Source organism: Lactuca virosa, chromosome 5 (genome assembly GCF_052849685.1).
Source record: "Lactuca virosa cultivar CGN04683 chromosome 5, Lactuca_virosa_CGN04683_v6, whole genome shotgun sequence".
Lineage (NCBI taxonomy): Eukaryota > Viridiplantae > Streptophyta > Magnoliopsida > Asterales > Asteraceae > Lactuca > Lactuca virosa.
In genome coordinates, this window is record NC_136430.1 from 289,058,277 (window position 1) to 289,081,177 (window position 22,901).

Consider the following 22,901-nt stretch of genomic DNA (forward strand, 5'->3'; position numbering starts at 1 on the left):
TGGCCCCAATGTCCAAGAGTTGGCTGGCATTCACTCTTGCTTGCTCGTCTTGGTTGGCGATGCAACGAAACATGATAGGGAGTGCCCTGTCAGCCGAACCCCCATTGTTGAGGTTATAAAGGCCTTATTCCATGCCGTAAGGCGGGCGTTGTCCTTGTTCCTTGCTCCGTCGTTTTAGGTCCACAGCCCAGCGGGGCGCCGGGCCCTGAAAGTTCCTTCGGGGATTTGCTGCTCCTCGGGGAGGATTGTAGATCTCCGGTTCCGAGTCAGTGCTCCCACCATCTCCTTCCTCTTCTGAATCCTCGTCTGGGTCTTCCTCGGGATCCTCTTCGGAATCCCCTTATGGCTCTTCCTCGGGAATCTCTTCGGGATCTTCTTCTGGGTCCTCCTCAATCCAGCCTCCATTACCCTAGTTAGGGTAGTAGGGATCCCCGGGAATGTGAAATCCTGCCATTTCGTCTGATCTAGAATAGAGGTAAGAGGATTATATATAAAACTTGGGAGTAAAAAGGGTAATTTTTGATAAGCATAATTTTACTTATTTGACGATTCCTATTTCTAACTAAATATCGAGGTTCACATGATTTTTTTTACAGTTCTTATAGTTCTATAAAATACTCATATAGTATTTCAAATTTGTAAGTTTGATTCTAGTATTTTGTTTGGTAAAATATATATCATTTCAATTTATTAAAAGTATAGTTTGTGAAAACGTTTTGTCAGAGGATTTTAGTCCCTTTTGCATTTATAGTTTGTATATCTTATGTGGTTCGATATACTTAGTTCACTATAAACAACGCTCTGATACCAATCTGTCATACCCCCAAAGCAGAATGGCGGAAACATTCGGGGTGGATGACTTCACGTAGTATCATAACAGTTGAATATTTGTAAAGAAAGTAAACACAACCATCATAATATAATTTGAAAGTTACATTGTTGCATGTGATACATGTCTCAAAAAAATATTACAATATGATGATTTAATAAGTTTTGAAAACTGACGCCTTAGCGTCCCTTCTCCAAAAGCTGATGTTTTACCTGTATTACTGATTCCCTGAGAAATACAAGTAGTTTTGAAAAGTGTCAACAATTAAGTTGGTGAGTTCATAAGCGTTTTTGTACTAAAATTGTATGTCTTTTGGTAAAAATAATTGAGCGTGTTTCTAGAAAATCCAATATTTTCCATGTATGTGTGGTAGTTTGAAAAAGTTCCAAAGACTGGAATGCATAAGTATCTTTCATACTTAAAATGGTGAAAGTGGATTTATACATATATAATGTAATTATTGAATGCATTTAAGAGTCTCGTAAATCAAAAATATTTTGATACTCCATGTGAGTTTTATAACCATGTTATTGACCCAGACAGCCTGTAACAACGTTCTTCAGGCGTTGCAGCGTTATGACGTTTGTCACCCCAGACTTGTCGGTCTAACTGTAGCTAACAGTTTATGTGTGGGATTCTCAATACCGTATAGATCTATACACAAGTATCACTCTCTCCCTACAAGAGATTATGGTTTATAATACAGGACTTGAAATGCGTACTTGAGAGTACGGTGAAGCCAGATGTCTCACAAAAATTAGTATCAATAGATTTACGGAATGAAAAGTCCATCTTTCTTGTAAATGTAAGTATTTTCTTTCTATAGTGTTTATGTAAAATTGTCATGAATAACTTGTAAACTATACCCATTATAGTTTTTTTCGAAAGTGTGTTCCATTTGGTGATAAAACTCGGTGTAATACCAACTTTACATGTAAAGTGTAGCGTTGGTAGTAATATTGTTTAACATTTATAAACAAAATGTAGGTAAAGTATTTGAAACCATATGTAACGATTCTTATTTTAACATAAGTTTTTCTTGTGTTTCACTTGTATTCCCCCCCCCCCCCCTCTTAAAACATGAAAAAGACGTGAAAATGTAGGGGTATGAACTCACCTAGAAAGTGTGGTGATTTGAAGAAAACAAGATTTTTCTCGGGCAGCACTTCGACCGGGAAGTGGTAAATTTCTCAGGCGTTTCAGAGTTTCGGGCCTTCGTCGGGGCTTGGGTATGTAACCGGAGTGTCGGGGGTCGTCTCGGGGTGCTTAACGCAGAGCAAAAGTGGGAGAGAAGAGAGAATTTAGAAAATAAAACCGAAACCCTCGGTTTCTATTTATAGGGTGCAATTTTAGGACTCACGTCGTGAGCATGGGATGGCTCACGTCGTGAGTTTGGTCCGTAGACGCGACGCCTGGTGCTCTAACTCTGGCACACATCAGTCATAGACTCGCGTCGTGAGTCTCTAGCTCACGTCGTGAGTCTTCGGATAAGGTTTGTTTGCGTGCCCCGAACTTCATAAATTCATATCTCTTGCATACGAGCTCCGATTTTGACGTTCTTTATATCCATGCGTAGGTGAGATTATGCTCTACAACTTTCGTTTAGACTCCGCCGGCTAATTTTGAATTAAGTTTTTAATATTATATTTTTAACAGGCCGGGACAGGAAAAGTCCGTTAAAAATTCATATCTTCTTCATTTGACGTCCGTTTTCGTCTGTCTTTTTACCGTTGTACTACTATTGTCGAGATCTTCAATTCTCGTTTAATTTGCGTCGGCTAAAAATCGTTCGATCTTTATTTCGAATTTTTAGCTGTCTACTGTTGTTCTGAAACTTAGAAAAATCATAACTTCTTCATACGAAGTCAGATTTGGACGTTCTTTTTATGTACACTCACGGGTTGTTATTATCTACGACTTTCGTTTAGATACCTAAGGCTAAAAAGTATTTTATTGAAATTTCTCTTTTTACACTTGACAGTATTTTACCGGTTTTGTCGCGAATCTTTGATTAGTCATAACTTTTTCGTTATAACTCGGATTTGAGTGTTCTTTTTATTTCTGAAAACCTTGACACTATATCTAACATTTTATGCAACCCAATTGAGACTTTTGAACAATTCGTTTTTGACGCTATTTTTATTGATTACAAAAATAGATTATAATATTTGACTTTTTTGAACATTACATTGACTTAAAATATTGGGTTGTCACACTTACTCTAGAACAAGTCAAGCATTTGCTCACATAAGTAGCAATTTATGCCTTCATGTTTTGCCACCAATAATGTACTTTTAAATCTAAGTACATTTTGTCAGAGCCTGGATGCACGGAATATCTTGACTTGTGGGCTTCTTCTAAGACCAAGTACCTGACTCCACCGAACTTAGGCTTCCAAATTCGGTTCATAAAGCGTCGCGTTCCGTCATCTTTTTGTATAAGTTGCTTTTCCATTCCTCGCAAAGCTTCATTCTTGATGTTTTCTTCTTTTAGAGCCTCAAGTTGAGCTTCTCTAATTTGTGCGGTAAAGTTAGAATGGATAATTATAGTTAATGCTCGTACCCAACAGGGTTTAATATATATTGTTTTCGGCTCAGGGCATCTGCTACCACGTTTGCCTTTCCGGGATGATAACAAATCTCACATTCGTAATCATTCAACAATTTCAACCCATCTTCGTTGTCTCATATTAAGATCTTTTTGGTTGAAGATGTGCTGGAGACTCTTGTGGTCGGTAAAAATAGTACACTTAGTACCGTATAAGTAATGTCTCCAGATTTTTAGTGCAAAAACTACCAGCTCCCAATTCAAGATCATGGGTAGTGTAATTATTCTCATGCACCTTAAGTTGTTGTGATGAATAGGCGATAACTTTTCATCTTTGCATCAACACACATCCCAATCCTTGATTTGATGCGTCGCAGTATACGACGAAATCTTCTGTCCCATCTGGAAGGGATAGGATTGGTGCACTACACAACATTTTCTTCAGTTTCTGAAAAGCATCTTCTTGTTTTTCTTCCCAGTTGAACTTTGTATCCTTCTGGGTTAGTGTTGTAAGCGGCTTGGCTATTTTAGAGAAATTCTCTATTAATCTGCGGTAATAGCCAGCAAGTCCTAGGAATTGACGCACTTTTGTTGGCATCTTTAGTGCTTACCAATTCCTAATTGCTTCAACTTTGGATGGGTCAACATGAATTCCTTCGTTGCTAACTACATGACCTAAAAATTGTACTTCTCTAATCCAAAACTCACATTTGGAGAATTTGGCATACAACTTTTCTTTTCTCAGTAGCTCCAAGATTATTTATAAGTGTTGACCATGTTCTTCCTTGGTTCGTGAATATATCAATATATCTGTCACACCCCCAAACCAGACCGCGGTAACGTCCGGGGTGGAGGACTTCATTTGTAGTATCACAACACATGCATTATAGTAATCAGAGTACAAACAACCACTGTATTTAAAAAGTATAAATATTTACATGTGTTTCATCAATGTATATTGAAACTAAATAGTTGTATAAAAGAAGAAGACATGACATAAATAGCTCCATCTTCTCAAAAGCTCGGGTGTACCTGTCTACTGGTTCCCTAAGAATACAAGTAGTTTGAAAAGAGAGTATCAACATAAAGTTGAGTGAGTGCATAAGTATTTATGTTTGGAAAGAAATGTTTTCTGTTTCTTGAATATGTAAACTGTTTCCAGAAAATCCTATATTTTCTGCTGTATATGAAGAGTAGTTTTTGTTGTATAAAACTGTTCTAATTGTAAACCAATGTTTTCTATTTGTAATTGTTTTGTAAACTTGTATCTGAGAGTATATCTGGTTTCACCAACTGTTATTGTAAACTGTAATGTATTACTGTAAACTATATCTTGTAAACTAGTACTTTGAAAAAGTACATAAGTTTAGTTAATTATACACTAACGTATTGTTAATATCTTTTAACGAGTTATTATAACCATACTGACTAGATGGCCTGACCCAACGCTATGAGTGCACTGAAAACATGTTGATAAAAATTTGTCACTCACAGGCGTGTATGCCTAACTGTAGCTAGCAGTCCGAGTGCGGGGTTGTCAATCCCAATATAGATCTATACACACATTGTTTCAATCCCCGGCTGGAGATTCTGGTTATAATGTCAGGACTTTACTATATTGTTTAAATGAATTAAACAACCTGTACTACTTGACTCATAAAAGCATATAAACGTTACATGTATAATAGTTATGAAAAATCCAATCGTTCTGAAATAAATCACTGATAGTATGTTCTTGAATTAGTATTCTTAACATGTATCCGAAAGAATGTATAGTCTTGACTAGTTTTGAATCAAACATTTGTTCTTGTAAAACAATGTATTCTAGTATACTTGAATCGTGAATTAATGTTCTGTGTATCATAAATTATACCTATTATAATTTATAAGTACTTTCTGTATTGATACTTAGTATGAATGCAATCCCTTGCTCAACTTGTTACAAGGGTAATTGAAACTAAATGAACAAACTTTTATACTTGTATACATATACAAATATATATAAGTAAAATTTAAATGACACTCGGACAAATAATTGATACTTGTAATCCCACATCCAAACAAGGAAAAGGAACTAAAGTGGGTTATCAGTCCTAAATCTTTTAAATCTTATTTATATGAATATATGTATACTAGTATGATTTTTGGGAAAAAAATATAAGTTTATAAAAACATTTAAAAGAAGTTTGATATTTTGAAATTCATTTTGATGACTTGATGTCATTTTTGAAACAATCATTTAAAACTATTTGATTTAATGATAACTGAAATTCATTTTGATAAGATAGTTGAAAATCACTGGTTTATAACACAAAATCTTTGTGTTAGACTTGTATCCCCCCCCCCCCCCTTAAAACAGTAAAAACTATGAAAATACGGGGGGTATGAACTCACCTGTAGTAAGTTATTCAAATGTAAGGTCGGTGTAGGATGCTAAGTGTCAAGCGAAGTCTTGTACACAACGGATCCTATTAAACATATAATGATACATATATGGATATAATTAGTGTTTAAACAACTAATTATGTTAAGAAACCATCTTAGGGACTAGGAATCACTTAGATTGAAATATTACAATCACATGTGATTGAATCAAATGGAGTTTACGGCCACTCCTTGGAGTTTACGACCACACCTTTGGTGTTTACGGCCAAGGGGAGTTTACGGCCAATGGTGTTCTTCATAGGAGTTTACGGCCAAGGGAGATGCTCATGGCCGTAAACTCTTATGTTCTTGGGAAATGGTTGTTTTCAAGGTTGTAAGTTAAGAGCTTCTATAGGATAACTAGTTTATGGAAGATTACTTACGTTTTGAAGCTTGAAGGGGTGTTCACGGTTTAAAGAACTAGTGTGTTCTTGAAGATCTAACCCAAAAGAGATGTATTCAAGGATGAAATCAAGGGGTTTTACTAGATCAAGAAGGATATCAACTTAGAAATGGATGAATCACTTACAAATTTGGTGAGAATTAGAAGTGTTCTGGATGATACTTGAGAGAATTTGAGAGTTCTTGACTGGAGGATATGAGAAATGAAGGAAAAGTGAAGAATATATATATATATATATATATATATATATATATATATATATATATATATATATATATATATATATATATATATATATATATATATATATGCGAGGGTTCACGGTCCGAGGGTTTACGGCCGTGAACCTCGTTTACGGTCCGAAGTCGGTTTAATGTTTACGGCCGAAGCCTCGTTTACGGCTGCGAGGGGTTTACAGTCCGAAGAGTGTACGACCGTAAACTCTTTGCGGCCCGAAGTGTTTGCGGTCCGAAGCGAATTTCTCGGATTTTCAAGCCTTTTTCCTTTCAATTTCAAATGTAGATATTTTAAGGATTTTAACAAATAAAGGTTATTATTATAACCTAAATTGAAACCCAAACACTAAAAAGGGTTTTAGTTGACCTATGTTTGACTTTTGTTTAACTAGAGTTGACTTTATAAACAGTAAATAACGGGATGTTACATTATCCCCCCGTTAGAGAGAATTTCGTCCCGAAATTAGAGTTTAAGCAATTAAACAATTACAAACATCTAAGCAAAAAGGTGAGGAAATTTTAGTTTCATTTGATCCTCGCGCTCCCAAGTGAATTCAGGTCCCCGCTTGGCATTCCAACGAACCTTCACTATAGGAATACGGCTTTGCTTTGTTTGTTTGACCTCTCGGTCCATGATTTCTACTAGTTCTTCCACGAAGTTCAGGCTCTCGTCAATCTCGATTTCGTCGAGTGGGATAACAAGAGTCTCATCGGACAGACACTTTTTCAAGTTTGAGACGTGGAAAACAGAATGTATGTTACTTAGTTCTTGAGGTAGTCGGAGTTTGTAAGCTACGGGACCGATTCTAGCAAGAATCTAGAATGGTCCTATATACCTTGGATTCAGCTTGTCACACTTTCCAAAGCGTATCATGCCCTTCCAGGGTGAGACCCTCAACATGACGCGGTCACCAACCAGAAACTCCAAAGATTTTCCTCTTTTGTCAGCGTAGCTTTTCTGTCTATCTCTGGAAGCTTTAAGCCGCTCCCGGATTTGTACGATTTTTTATGTGGTTTCGCGAATGATTTCTGGACCAGTGAGAGTACTGTCAGGAACTTGACTTCTAGTTAGATGCGTATCACCCACTTCAGCCCAACACAAAGGTGATCTGCACTTACGGCCATAGAGAGCTTCGAAAGGAGCAGCCTTTATGCTAGTGTGATAACTATTGTTGTAAGAGAATTCGACAAGGGTTAAATGAGTATCCTATGCCTTACCAAAGTCTATCACGCAAGCTTGCAACATATCTTCTAAAGTTTGAATCGTCCTCTCACTTTGTCTGTCAGTTTGTGGATGGTAGGCTGTACTCATGTCCAGCCTAGCTCCCAAAGATTTTTGTAAAGACTGACAGAAACGAGAAGTGAATCTACTATCTCGTTCAGAAATAATAGATACTGGCACACCATGCAGTCTAACGATTTCCTTGAGGTAGGTTCTTGTTAGCTTCTCCATCTTGTCTGTCTCTTTGATTGGTAAGAAGTGTGCGGATTTGGTTAATCTATCGACGATTACCCAAATAGTATCATAATCACCTGATGTCTTGGGTAAATTGGTTATGAAATCCATTGTAATCCGCTCCCACTTCCATTCAGGTATTTCAGGTTGTTGCAATAAACCTGAAGGTTTCCGGTATTCTACCTTTACTTTGGCACAAGTAAGGCACTTGCCCACAAAGGTAGCAATTTCGGCCTTCATGTTTGGCCACCAGTATAGTTTCTTGAGTTCCAAATACATCTTGTCTGAACCTGGATGAATGGAGTATCGGGTTTTGTGTGCTTCATTCATGACTACGTCTCTGTAACCACCGAACTTTGGTGTCCAGATCCAGTTCATGAGACAATAGACTCCATCATCCCTGACTCTGAAGTTTTTATCCATTCCTCTCAAGGCTTCACCTGCCACGTTTTCAGGTTTTAAGGCCTCAATTTGAGCCTCTCTGATCTGTGTGGACAGATGTGAATGAATTGTCATGGTCAACGACTTTACTCAGTGTCCCGAGTATTCTTTTCTACTAAGGGCGTCAGCTACTACGTTAGCTTTACTAGGATGATAAAGAATCGCACAATCGTAGTCGTTCAGTAGCTCCACCCATCGTCGTTGTCTCATGTTCAGTTCTTTCTGATTAAAGATATGATGGAGACTTTTATGGTCCGTGAATACTGTGCATTTCGTGCCATATAACTAATGTCTCCAGATCTTCAGAGCAAATACTACTGCTCCTAGTTCAAGGTCATGTGTTGTATAATTGACTTCATGTGTCTTTAGTTGTCTTGAGGCATAGGATATAACCTTTCCTCTTTGCATAAGAACACATCCAAGTCCTTGATTAGAAGCATCACAGTACACTACGAAATCCTCTGTCCCTTCAGGGAGAGACAGGACCGGTGCACTACACAAAGCTTGCTTCAGCATTTGGAACGTTGTTTCTTGTTTTTCTCCCCAGCTAAAAGTTACACCCTTTTGCGTCAGGGTGGTAAGAGGTTTAGCTATTCGAGAGAAATTCTGGATGAATCTATGATAATAGCCGACAAGACCTAAGAATTGACGGATTTCTGTAAGTGTTTTGGGTGCTGACCAGTTTTCAATTGCCTTAATTTTGGAAGGGTCGACGTGTATTCCTTCTGAACTGACCACGTGACCTAGGAATTCAACCTTCCTGATCCAAAATTCACACTTTGAAAACTTCTCATAGAGTTTCTCGGTTCTAATTGTTTGCAAAACTTGACGAAGATGTTGGCCATGTTCATCTTCACTTCTTGAGTAGATAAGGATGTCATCAACGAAAACTATGACGAATTTGTCCAGAAATGGACGACACACTATGTTCATTACATCCATGAACACAGCATGTGCATTCATCAATCCGAATGGCATCACTACGAACTCATAATTACCATAACGAGTTCTGAACACGGTTTTGGGAATGTCATTCTCCAAAATCTGTAACTAGTGATAACCGGATCTTAAGTCTATTTTTGAAAAGTAGCTCGCACCTTGTAGTTGGTCAAACAGATTGTCAATACGAGGCAGAGGGTATCGATTCTTAATGGTAAGTTTATTCAGCTCGCGGTAGTCTATGCACATACGGAATGATCCATCCTTCTTATTCACGAATAAAATCGGTGCTCCCCATGGTGAGAAGCTTGGTCTTATGAAACCTTTGCTAAGGAGTTTGTTAAGCTGGCTGGATAATTCCTGCATTTCAGAAGGTGCAAGACGATAGGGAGATTTGGCTACTGGGGTAGCCCCTGGAATTAAGTCGATTCGGAATTCGACTTGTCGTTTAGGAGGCACTCCTGAAAGATCATCGGGAAAAACGTCGGGAAAATTGCAGACCTCAGGAATGCTTGCCATGACTTTCACTTCTTGCTTCTTGTCTACCACGTGAGCTTAGAAAGCACAGTACTCTTTACGAAGGTACTTCTGTGCCTTGATGCAAGAAATGATCTGGAGGTTCGTTCCGGGTTTGTCGCCGTAAATAACAAGAGTTTCGTTAGTTGGCAAGTTCAGATGAATGACTCTTTCATAGCATAGAATGTCAGCATGGTTAGGACACAACCAATCCATACCTATTATGACGTCGAAACTTTTGATAGAAACCGGCATAAGGTCTATTGGGAACGAAAAGTTATTCAAGGTAAGAGTACATCCTATGTATATATCGTTGGTGGATTCGGATTTCCCGTTAGCCATTTCGACTGTGAATATTTCTTTTAATGGTTGGGAGTTTTGATTTAGTAAGTGTTTGAAATTATGGCTCACAAAGCTCTTCTCAGCACCACAATCAAATAGAATGCATGCATAAGTGTTGTTGAGAAGGAACGTACTCGTGACTACAGCTGGGTTTGCCACTGCTTCTTCGTGACCCAAGGCTAAAATTCTCCCAACTCCACCAGCATTTCCAGCTTTAGGACAATCTTTCTTAAAACGTCCTACTTCACCACAATTGTAGCACGCTTGACCTACTCCAGCAGCACGTACTTGGTTAAGTGGTTGGGGTGGTGCTCTACAGAATCGGGCAGTATGCCCTTTTCTGTTGCAGTTACGACATTGCATTTCCCTGTAATTTCCATTATGGTGAAAATTACACTTGTTGCACTTCGGGAGTTTACCAGCATAAGGCTTAGCTGGTACTGGGTTAACAGGAACAGCAGCAGGTACAGTAGCAGCATTGACTGTAACTTGTTGTTTCTTTGAGGAATCCTGTGAAAACTTGCCCTTCCTCTTGTTCCAACCCTTCTTCTTGATGTTGTTGTTGTTGTTGTTTCCCTTCGGTTGTTCTGGTACAGAAAGCGCTGAGTTTTGACGGGCTCCGTGGTCGATAAGAGATTGTGTCAGCTCTTTGGCACTGTCAAAAGTAACAGGCCTTGAAGCTAAAACACTTGACTGTATTTGGGGCGACAGTCCCCAAATATATCTCTCAATCTTCTTCCTCTCCAGAGCAACCATATTCGGGCAAAGAATTGCTAGATCACAGAATCTACTAGTATAGGTTGATATATCAGTACCAACCATTGTAAGACCCCAGAGCTCCTGCTCAAGTTTCTGAACTTCACCTCGTGGACAGTATTCCCGCATAAGCATGGCTTTGAAATTCTCCTAGCTTATCGAATTAGCCACTACCAGAGTAAGTGACTTAACATGGCCATTCCACCACGCTAAAGCTCTATCTGAAAAAGTACAAGCAGCGAACTTGACCTTGCTGCCCTCAGGACAAGAGCAGATTTCGAAAATTGCTTCTGTCTTTTCTATCCACTGCCTTAATGCCATAACTCCTCCGGTTCCATTAAAGTTCCTGGGTTTGGCATTGGAAAAATCTTTGCACTCTCGTGAGTGCCCATGACTCTCGCCATGGTTAGAAGGATGTGCACCAGCTCCCGACCCACTAGCACCAGGAGTATTAATATGAGACATGGTAGCCGCTACAGCCGCCGTGACCGCCGCTTGGAACATAGCGGGGTCGAACTGAGGAGGTGGTGGCGGCGGTGGTACCGGCGGTTCATTTACATTATGACGTCTTGGATTTCTACGATAAGGCATCTTTTTCTATAAAAGTCAAAAGATACAAAGATGGTAAGATATCAAGAGTGAATATGAATTTTGATATCTCTTGAACTAAAACATATAGTTCAACATGAATCTTGAAATGAATTGGAAATAGAAGTCTACGACAAGTACAACTTGTAACAGTATGATATGAAATTGAATGGTTATTTTTCAAAGGTTATGAAAATGCATGTCGATTTAAATTGGCATATTGAATACATAAAGTCTGGAAAAACTTGACCCTAAACAGTTCTACAATACACCAAATTCTGGGAAAACATCAACATCATACAGACTTACCAAAATTTAAAATTTTCGTGCTCTTACTGAAAAACATGAAAATAACACTAGAACCTATCCGTAGACTTGACTATAACCAAAAGAGTAATTAGGAAACGAGTAGAGCATCTTCTACTGGCGACGGATATCTCTTGGATGAAACCTCAACTCAGCCAGTTGACGCTCCATAGCAAGCAGATGCCTTTCATATACTGTCAGACGTGCTCGGAGTTCTATGACTTAAGCTTGAGTTTCAGCTAACTCTTGTAGTAAATACTCATTGTCTCTCGTAGCTTTCTCGCCAGCATATTCAAGACGACGAATGCGGATTGTATTAATTCTCGCATTGGCATCAACTTCCCTGATTTGGTTGATGGCGGTTCTACCATGAATTTCATTTCGAGCAACCCTGCGAACTAGAATTGGTAGGACTCTATCTGTTGAGCCTCCTTCGCTCAGGTTGTAGAAGCTTCTGTCTCCATTGTATAGGATAGGTTGACCCTGTTCTTGACTCCATGTTTCTAAGCTTTCTACTCACGGAGGTGTCGGACCTTGGAAAACCGGACGAGGGTTAGGATTTTGAGCTACTGGTGGTGGATTATGGGCTTCTGATTCGGAATCATTGTCTTCAGGAAAATGTTCTACAAAATCATCATCTAAGGGAATTTCGTGATTTTCTTCTGGCTCTACATCTTGTCCTTGATCGGGGAAGTACGGGTCTCCGGGTAAGTGAAATCCAGCCATTGTTATCTAAGCGAGAATTGTGATAAGAGATATAGAATATAGTTAGTAACGATTGATTAAGGATATAAGTTTTTATGAGAAAGACCTACAGTTATCAAATAATGTATTCTGTATAACTTGTTCTAGGTATTACTATAACTATAAAGTGTATACTAATTATATATAACTTGGATATAATCGACCTTTGATTAAATGACCCGGCTCTAAATCCACAACCAAACAAGGAACAGGAAATGAAGCTAGATCACATATTCTAAGTCTATATAGGTTCAAAAAATAGTTTAGCGTAGTGATCCTCGTCCAATAGCAAGCAAAAACCTGAAATTCAGCACACAGGTGCATCACCATGTCGTGGTAAAGACTGCCACATCGTGGTGAGCAGTCAGATGCAAAAATGGCAGCATTTCAACTTTGGAAAAACATGTAGCATCAAGTATAATTGAAAAAAAGCCTAGGCTCTGATACCACTGATGGGTTTTGAGCATTCTAACACTCCTATGGTGTGCATGCAACTGTAGAAACCTTGGATCTATGTTTTCTCTATTATACATGCAAACTTTCATTTTTCCAAGGTTTCATCCTAACAAGCATATCATGGGGTATATGTAATACAAAAAAAAAACTAGTAGAATGACATACCTTTCTTGTTGCTCGGATTCCTTAAGACTTTATGATCCTAGCACCCCAAATGTGATGCCTCAAATGCTTCACACAACACCACCAACTTTTGGAATAAATTGAGATAAGATTATCTTGCACACAAAATCGGCTAGCCCTCACTTGTATCACTTAAGTGCCAATTTTGCTAGAGTGGGGCTTCTTTATATAGTGTGCATATTAGGGTTACACCATGTAACTCATGCCTTTCCACATTCCTTATGATCCATGGGTTTTAGACTCCATGGAGCATCCATGGGTCACCACATGGGTTTAGCCCATCATGAAGAACTATGGATCATAAGCCCACTACATAAGAATGAATGATTTACCAAATCAATCCCCATTTATTTAATTAGTCTCTTTTGATCACAAAATTAATTCCAAACTAATTCTTGATCAATACTAAATTTAAATAATTCATATTAATATATTATAACTAATAATATATTAATAAACCATAAATATCCTCTTCTCACAAAAGTATATCCAAATTGTTCTGATGCCATGCAACCCAAATGGACCATGCCAAATTGGTTCAAGTATATACCAAATATAGTTATGGACTTAGACACCTTATCCAACAACATATGCATCAGATAAACATATAACCAGTCAGGAGACAAACAGGTAGATCTACTGATCACTACTTCATAGCAACATCCTATATAACAGTATACATATCTAACAGATCACTACAGCATAACAACATCCCATATACCAGGATACATAACAAGTGGACCGACATTGGTGCCTTCGACCCATAGTACAGTGAGGAAAACTCACCTCTCAGTCTGAAATGATTGCAGAACAGGACACTGCTCCGAATATCAGCTCTAACGGTCACATGTTCATTGGAACATGATCAAACTTAACTCACAATTAAAATACCCAAAACACCCCTAAGTTAACTTGGTAAAAAACATGTCAATTTCGAAAAGTCAAAAAGTTAACCTAGTCAACTCAGTTGAGTACGCCCAACGTACTCAGCTTGTACGCTTAGCGTACACAAGTCTTGACCAGAAACGAGGTGTTGACCTCGTACGCCCTGTTTACCATAGACTAACATACATGTAGCCATCATTTCCTTCCATTAAGAGCTTAACCCCTGTTAGAGCCAGGATCCCAGAATTACATTCAGGATCCTCACATCTCAGTATCCGTAAATAGACTCTAGGATCTTGATTATTATCATTCATTTTACTAACGTATATATAACGGTTATATGCTTCTTTATTTTTCTCACATGTACAGAAATAGTTAGCTAAAGACTTACTCTCGACGAAGAATCATCTTGACCATGCAAAAGACCCGGAATACCAAGTCAAATAACGTCTATAAGCTGATCTCGGAGGATCTCAGAATTATTGGACTTCTTGTTATTTCCTTTAGACTATAAATAACACTTGTATTACACACACAACACAGACGAATAGCTCATCTACAATACTTGTACTTGTTTTTCACACATTCATCTCTGTAATCGACATTTTCAATCAATAAAATCATCAAGGAAGTTGATCATTATCACCTCCCAAGGTTTTGTGTTGGAGATCCTAGCAAGGATCAAGGGCTTTCCATGTAAACCACTTGTGTCACTTTAATCATCATTTTATACTTGTTCTATTCTGAACAAGTAACGCTTGGTTCAGGTATAAATCATTTCTTAAATATTTGAAATTATTGCTGGAACTCGACGAGTTGGGGAGCTCCAACTCGTCGTGTTGAGAAGGATTGTGGTCGCGGGTTTTAATGACCCAACTCGGCGGGTCGGGGTGTCCCAACTCGACGAGTTGGCGGCCGTGAAGAAAACCCTAATTTTAGGGTTTTGCACCCTATTTAAAGACCTTAAACCCCCTTGGCTGGCTTTCTTACCAGCCTCCCTTGTCCAGAAACCCTAGATACGTGTTTTACCTTGCAAGATTGAGTGTGTGAGCTTGTGTGAGCTTGGAAAGTTGATTTTGTTGATTCTTTGGAAAGAGCTTTGAAGTTGGAAGTGTCTAGCTTTGAAGGAGGACCTAGGATCCATAAACTCTTCTTCAATAGCAGTCTTTTGAGGTATCAAGTCGACATCTTGCTTTGTTATCATCTAGATCTCTTTAATGGAAGTTTTAGCATGATTTTAGGTTTTTGGTTGGGATAGCCAAGATGTTGAAGGTTCCAGGGGTTATTATGTTAGATCTAACCCTTTCATGGCTTCTCTTGGACTAATGTTGCAAACTTTATTGGTCTCTAGGTCCCATTCATGCAATAAGTCCCTCATTAAGTCTTTATTAAGCTCTAGAGTGTATTTCTAGCTTGCATGGATGTAAAGTTGGAAAGTTTACGTGACTTTCCAACCTTTGGACTTCAGATCTGTGTTTTGGGACTATATTGTGAAAATTTAAGGGCTTAATGGGTTAAGACTCACTCTAATGAGCCTAGGGCTTGAGTTTGCCTCTTTATGGATGGTTCTTAAGGGTAAACTTGGAAACTTTACCCTTCTAGACATCATTTTGGAAGATTTCTGAGATTGGGAGTCCCTGGATTCGATGGAAGTAGCTTAAGGTATAAAGAGGTTGGATTTATGGCCAACTCGGCGAGTTCATTAGTGAACTCGACGAGTTGATAGGATTTTTCCCGATTCGTGCAGTTAGTGGAGAACTCAACGAGTTGAAGAACAACTCGGCGAGTTGAGTCAAATCAGGACTTTGACTTTGACTTTTGACTTTAGTCTTTGACCTAGATTGACTTATAAGGGGTTTTGGGGCAATTGAGTTGTATTTAAGGTCTTGTTGTTGTTTTAGGGTTTGTGTAGAGCTGATATTCGGAGTTCAGACCTACCCGGCTATCGTTCAGTATTGAGGTGAGTCTCCTCACCATATCAATGGGTCGAAGGCACCAAGGTAAGCCCATGTTATTTAGTTAAAGTGATTATTTGCGAATGTGCTATCAATGTGGTATGTGTGTGTGTGTATATATATATATATATATATATATATATATATATATATATATATATATATATATATATATATATATATATCCCATGGCAGTTAGTTAAGACCATATGGGGGTTCCCATGGCAGTTAGTTAAGACCATGTGGGGGTTCCCCTGGCAGTTAATCAAGTCCATGTGGGGGTTCCCATGGCACTCTGAGTAAGACCATGGAGGGTTTCCATGGCATCCTTGTATGTTTGTATGCATGACTTATGTGGTTTTATATGGGATGTGTTATGGGGAACTCACTACGCATTAGCTTATAATTTATTGATTGTTTCAGGTACATCTGGATCAAAGGGCAAGGGCCCGGCATGATGACGCAGCATGCACTCTCCAGCATTTTGTTATAGACACTCTGATCTTTTGAATAATTAACTGATGTAATGGATTTTTGAGAAGTAAATTATGATTGGAATTTATAATTAATGAACATGGGTTTTAATATTTAAATGAAAAAATTTATTTGAAAATCTGGGTTGTTACAAGTTGGTATCAGAGCCTTTGTTTGTGGGATTCGGGCACACTCTCTGGTGTTTCAGAACTCAAACTGAGGAAATGATAAAATTGTTTCAATAACGAAAACAAAAGTTAAAAAAAAAATCTTGAAACCTATTTCTTTGTAAGAAAAGGGGGGAGAGTGAAATGCGCGTAATCGGTCGAGCTCAAGTAAGTGTTTTCCCCAACATGTTAGTCATGCTATAGTTATAATTGGAAATTGATAATTGAATGGATCTTGCTATGTGTATGCTTTCAAAGTTGTAGATGTTTAGAATCGCATAGCCCTAGAATGATGAATCTACCTTATTATTGTTCCTTGTTTGGTTGTGGTTTAGGGTAGGAGCTTTATTTGACAGTCTATATGATTCTCTTTGTATATAACTTGCATGCATAGGGCAACCTGCTATGATTGATGTGAGTTCTGGTTTGAGGAGGATTGAGAAATCTTCGGATATACTAGGATTAGAGTTTATGATGTATTATGTGGATTATGTTATTGTTTTGGGTGAATTAGTTGTATCAAGTATAGCCTTGGGGAAGGTACAGGTAGGTGTGGAAGGTAGTATTGGGCCCGTGCTACTGAAAGCACAGGACCTATACTCGAACCAATGTTGGACCTGGAAGCTCTAAGGAGACCGGTGAGGGGTATCCCCTTCAAATTCCTTATCATTTTGTCATCTGGTATTTTCAGTTGAGTGCCCTCCCTTCTTGAGGTCGAGGGTTCAAGTCCCGTCGTGGACGTAGGTGGATTTAGGTGTTAGTTTAGGAGTAGATTATATATTATATTTGCCGGTTCAAAAAAAAAGGATGGTGATGATCACTCAAGGGTGAGGATCGGGTTTGGGCTCTGGTGCAGAGCCCATGGATGAGAGGCTGCACGATCTTATCGTAGCTGAGGTTACACGTGGCATCATTGACGCTACCCCGGTGATCTTTGGCACCGTCAAGGAGGGAATCATGCAGATCATGCAGGAGCGGCTCAGGTCTTTCCGAGCCGAGATTGTTGCAGGCCAGGTTGGGGCCCGAGCTCCCTCGTTCCGGGAGTTCAAGAAGTGCGGTGCGCCCGAGTTCTTTGGGATCAGGGATCCCATCACTAGTTGACGATGGGTGGCAGAAATGGAGAATGCCCAACGCACGAGATTTTTCCCTGAGGTGGCAAAGGTGGGGTCCGTATCTTGTATGTCGAGGGACCGAACACGCGACTGGTGGGAGGAGGTCACCCACGAGGTGGGATCAGCGGGTGTGGCTGACATGTCGTGGGAGGAGTTTGTGTGGAGGTTTGATCGGGAGTTTGCACCATCCATTGAGGTGCAACGTTTAGTGAGGGAGTTCCAGGATTTATAGTAAACTACCGAGACTGTGGCGGAGATCACCGCCAAGTTTTGGGAGAGTGCACTATTGGTTCTGTAGTACGTTGCGGATGAGGAGATGAAGAAGACGAGGTATCAGTCCATGCTGAGAGATGACATCCGTGAGTTTGTGAGCTTTTCAGGGTGTAAGAACCTGAATGACATGGTGGAGAAGGACCGGGAACGGGAAATTGAGTTGGAGCTCCGCACAAAGCGGAAGCCGGAGCAGGTTCAGACGGCATTAGGTCAGGCTAAGAAGCCTAAGACCTCTGATCCCCCCAGCAGGGGCAAGCAGGGTCGTGGCCAATGTTCCAAGTGCAGTAAGCCGCACAGTGGAGCTTCTCGAGTGACAGGCCCGGTATGTTATACATGTGGTCATCTGGGCCACGTGAGCAGGGATTGCCCCAGGAAGGGCTTGATTTGTTTTCACTGCAATCAGGTCGGTCATTAAAAGATTGATTGTCCGCAGTTGGCTAGAGGAGGAGGAGCAGTGGCGGCGCCAGCGCCCGCCACAATGAGGATTACTGATGGTCGCTCGATTAAGGCGGAAGCTCATGCGGTGAAAAGCCGCGCATTTTAGCTGACTACGGAGGAGGCTCGAGCAGCGCCGGACGTCGTGACAGGTATGTGATCTATTTTCGTCTTGCTTATTTTATCGTTATGCTTATGTTATTATGATCTTGTATAGTGACCTTCTTGTTCAATGGTTTGTTGGCCCATTTTCTTTTTAATTCGGGGGCTACCCGATTATTTGTATCCTTTGCGCTCAGCAAGAAGTTTTGGGATGCTCCGGGGACCTTGGATTCCGTACTCGAGGTGGAGATTGCGGATGACCGCACCGTGAGCGCTTCGAGGGTATATCGAAGGAGTATTCTGAATGTGTTCGGGGAGAGATTTTATATCGATTTGATTCCGATTCCGTTACGAGGTCTGAAGGTGATCATCAGGATAGATTGGTTGGGGCCCAATGGGACCATGATAGACTGCGAGCGTCAGCTGGTGAGAATTCGAACCCCAAGTGGGGGAGAACTAGTTATTCATGGAGAGAGAGGCTCGCATGAGCCATCTCTCTGTTCCGCTGCAAGGGCTAGGAGGCACCTTCACCAGGGTTGTTCTACGTTCTTGGCTTATGTTTCAGACACGAGGGTGGAATCCACCCCGGAGTTGAGCAGTGTTCCGATTGTGTGAGATTTTCCTGACGTATTTCCTGAGGAGTTGCCAGGGGTGCCTCCGGAGAGGCAAGTGGAGTTCTGTATTGATTTAGTGCCTGGTGCGGCTCCGATAGCCAAGGCATCGTATCGTCTAGCTCCGCCTGAGATGCAGGAGTTGTCTACGCAGCTTCAGGAGCTGCTAGACCGAGGATTCATTCGTCCGAGCAGTTCTCCGTGGGGAGCACGGATCCTATTTGTGAAAAAAGAAGGATGGGTCACACATGATGTGTATTGATTATCAGGAGCTGAACAAGCTAACGGTGAAGAACCGTTATCCGCTTCAGCGGATTGATGATTTGTTCGACCAGCTTCAGGGTGCATCTTGGTTTTCCAAGATTGATCTTCGGTCGGGGTATTATCAGATGAGGATTAGGGATGAGGATATACTGAAGACGGCTTTCAGGACTCATTATGGTCACTATGAGTTTGTGGTGATGCTATTTGGGCTCACCAATGCTCCAGTGGCGTTCATGGATCTCATGAACCGGTTTTGTAGACCGATGTTGGATCGGTCTGTGATCGTCTTCATTGATGATATTTTGGTCTATTCCAAGACCAAGGAGTAGCACGAGAAGCATTTAAGGGAGGTGCTGGAGACCTTGAGGATGGAGACGCTTTATGCCAAATTCTCCAAATGTGATATTTGGTTGCGTGAGGTGCAGTTTTTGGGGATATTTGGTCGACCCAGCCAAAATTGAGGCCGTGATGCGTTCGGAGGTTCCGAAGAACGCATCCGAGATCCGGAGTTTCTTGGGTCTTGCAGGGTACTATCGGAGATTTGTTCAGGATTTTTCCAAGATCGTCGTACCTTTGACCCGTTTGACCAAGAAAAGCGTGACCTTTCGGTGTGGTCCAGATCAGCAGTCGGCATTCAAGACCTTGAGGCAGAAATTATGTGAGGCCCCGATTCTAGCGCTACCCGAGGGATGGGATGACTTTGTAGTGTATTGTGACACTTCTAATTTGGGTTTAGGAGCGGTTCTGATGCAGAGGGGGCATGTGATTGCTTATGCTTCGAGGTAGTTGAAGCCTCATGAGGCGAATTACCCTACTCGTGACTTGGAATTGGGGGCGGTGGTATTTACCCTCAAGATTTGGAGACATTATCTATATGGAGTCTGATGCACCATTTTTACTGATCATAAGAGTTTGAAGTATTTTATGGATCAGCAGAATATGAATATGCGGCAGAGGAGATGGCTTGATGTAGTAAAAGATTATGATTGTGAGATTTTGTACCATCCCAGGAAGGCCAATGTGGTGGCCGACGCCTTGAGCCGTAATACGGTAGGTGCTCCGATCCAAGATTATTGCTTGAGGATGACGGTGATCTCACCTTTATTGGATATGATCAAGGAGGCTCAGGTGGAAGGATTGAAAAAGGAGAAGTGGAAGGTTGAGCGGATTCGGGGACAAATTCCACTATTTGTTCGAGATAGTCGGGGTTATTGACTCAGTGCGGCAGGGTCTGGGTTCCGGAATTTGGGGGAGTGAGACAGCAGATCTTGGAAGAGGCACACAAGTCTAAGTTTTCTATCCATTCGGGGCCCACGAAGATGTATCGAGACCTGAGGTTGAGTTATTGGTGGCCCTGCATGAAGCGAGAGGTTGTAGGGTTTGTGGAGCGTAGTTTGACCTGCAGAAAGGTCAAAGCTGAATACCAGAGGCCCCACGGCAAGGTTCAGCCGCTAGCTATCCCCATGTGAAAGTAGGAAAAGATTACTATGGAGTTTATCACGAAGTTTCCTAGAACGGCACGGGGTGTGGATTCTATTTGGGTCATTGCGGACAGGTTGACCAAGAGCGCACACTTTATTTCGATTTCGAGAGTATCTCCACCGAGAAATTGGTAGATATCTATGTGCGGGAGGTGGTGGTCAGGCACAGGGTGCCAGTATCTGTGGTCTAAAATCGTGAGGTTCATTTCACCTCCAGGTTCTGGAGGAAGTTTCATGAGGAGTTGGGGACTCAATTGCATTTCAGCACTGCTTACCACCCCCATACTGATGGACAAAGTGAGCGGTCGATCTAGACGCTTGAGGATATGCTTTGGGCTTGTGTATTGACTTTCGGAGGGAGTTGGGATACTTACCTTCCACTAGCAGAGTTCTCATACAACAATAGTTGTCATGCTAGTATTGACCGACTCTCGTTTGAGATGTTGTATGGTCGGAGGTGTAGGACACCAGTTTGTTAAGGGGAGGTTGGGCACCGAGTTATAGGAAGCACCGAGGTGGTGCTTAAGACCAATGAGTTGATTCAGCAGGTGCACGACAGACTGTGAGTCATGCAGAGCCGTCAGAAAAGCTATGCTGACCGGCGTCGTTCAGATCTCGAGTTTCAGGTGGGAGATTTTGTTTTGCTGAAGGTGTCACCATGGAAGGGTGTCATTCGGTTTCGGAAGAGGGGCAAGCGGGGACCCCGATTTATCGGTGCATTTAGGATTTCTTCCCGAGTTGGCAAGGTTGCCTATCGGTTGGATCTACCGGATGAGCTCAGTCAGATCCACAACACCTTCCATGTGTCTTAGCTTCGGAAGTGTGTTGCTGATGAGGCCGCAGTTATCTCCTTAGATGACATCCAGATTGATGAACATTGCGGTTCTGGACAGAAAAACGAAATCCCTATGGAACAAAGAAGTGAAGTTAGTAAAGGTGCAATGGCAGCACCGAAGAGGCTCCGAATAGACCTGGGAGCCGGAGGACGAGATGAGGAAGCATTATCCTGACCTATTTGCATCAGCAGACTTCGAGGACAAAGTCTAGTTCAAGTGGGGGATATATCTAACACTTGGTTCAGGTATAAATCATTTCTTAAATATTTGAAATTATTGTTGGAACTCGACGAGTTGGGGAGCTCCAACTCGCAGTGTTGAGAAGGATTGTGGCCGTGGGTTTTAATGATCCCCAAACCGGAACAGCGAAAACATTCCGGGGCTGAGGACGTCATGTACAATATCATAACAATGAATAATAGTAATCAAAGCAACAACAACCATTCTATTAATAATAAAGTGTTTACATTGTATTCAAATCACAACTTGATTGACTCCAAAAGTAAATAGCAAAACAAAGACTTGAAGCTACTATACTCCGTCTTCTCAAAACCTGTGCGTGTACCTGTCTACTAGTTTCCTGAGAATGCAAGTTATTTTGAAAGTGTATCAACTTTTAAGTTAGTGAGTTCATAACTATTTTTTTTAGAAAGTAAGTTCCTTGTTCCTCGAAAAATGTTCGTGTGTTTCTCTAGAAAATCCTATATTTTCTTATTAAGTAATAACCATACAAGTTCCTTCTACGATTACTTAGTGTATACAAGTTATATATAATTCAGATCGGATGGATAGTCGAATGGGTGGGTCTGCCCTAAGTCCACAACCAAATAAGGAACAGGAAATGAGGCGGAAGTCACACATTCCACTGTCTATCAGATCCTTATTATATATAGCCCTAACATATCCGCTAGGTAATCGTAGAGTTAACAATAAAGGTTGTTTTAAACATGATGAGTGTGTTCCTTTAGAAAATCCTATATTTTCTTAGTAAAATGGAATGTAATCTTAGGCCTTAAGACCAAAATATATATGTTTCTTATGCTTTAAATTCGTATAAGTAAAGTGACCAAAACTTGTTCCTACCATGATTACTTAGTGCATACAAGTTATATATAATCAAAGATCGAACGGACAATCAAA